Below are 646 nucleotides of genomic sequence, written 5' to 3'. Positions count from 1 at the left end.
CCACGGCGAAGCCCCCCCCCGGCTGCCGCTGCCAGTACACCTTGTCGCTGTTCACCTGCCCCGCCCCCCCCAACATGACGTCATTTCCGGGCGGGACACGCCCATAAAATCCCTTCTTCCACCCCCAAAAAGTTGTGCCCCCCCCAGCCCCCAAAATTACCTCGGCGAAGACGAAGGGGGTGTCGTACTTGAGGAAGACCTCCCCGTTCTTCACCGCCGTCACCGAGCAGGGCCCGCAGCAGAAGAGGCCTTGGGAGGGGGGGGACAGACCAGTATAAACCAGTATAAACCAGTACAGACCAGTATAAACCAGTATAAATCACCATAGACCAGTATAGACCAGGATGGGCTACTGGGAGGTGCCTCGTGGTGGCTCTTCCCTCCCCCAGTGGCCACCAACTACCCACCCCTGGGGACCCCCAGGCCTCCCTCCCAGCTCCTTCCCAGTATAAACCAGTACAGACCAGTATAGACAAGTACAGACCCGTACAGACCAGTACAAACCAGTAGAGACCAGTATGGACCAGTATGGACCAGGATGGGCTACTGGGAGGTGCCTCGTGGTGGCTCCTCCCTCCCCCAGTGGCCACCAAACACCAACCCCCAGGGACCCCCAGGCCCCTCTCCCAGTATAAACCAGTACAGA

The sequence above is a fragment of the Calidris pugnax genome, unplaced genomic scaffold, assembly GCF_001431845.1.
Source record: "Calidris pugnax isolate Ruff unplaced genomic scaffold, ASM143184v1 scaffold829, whole genome shotgun sequence".
In the NCBI taxonomy this organism is placed as follows: domain Eukaryota; kingdom Metazoa; phylum Chordata; class Aves; order Charadriiformes; family Scolopacidae; genus Calidris; species Calidris pugnax.
The sequence above is the reverse complement of the archived record's forward strand: the minus strand, read 5'-3'. Positions refer to the sequence as shown.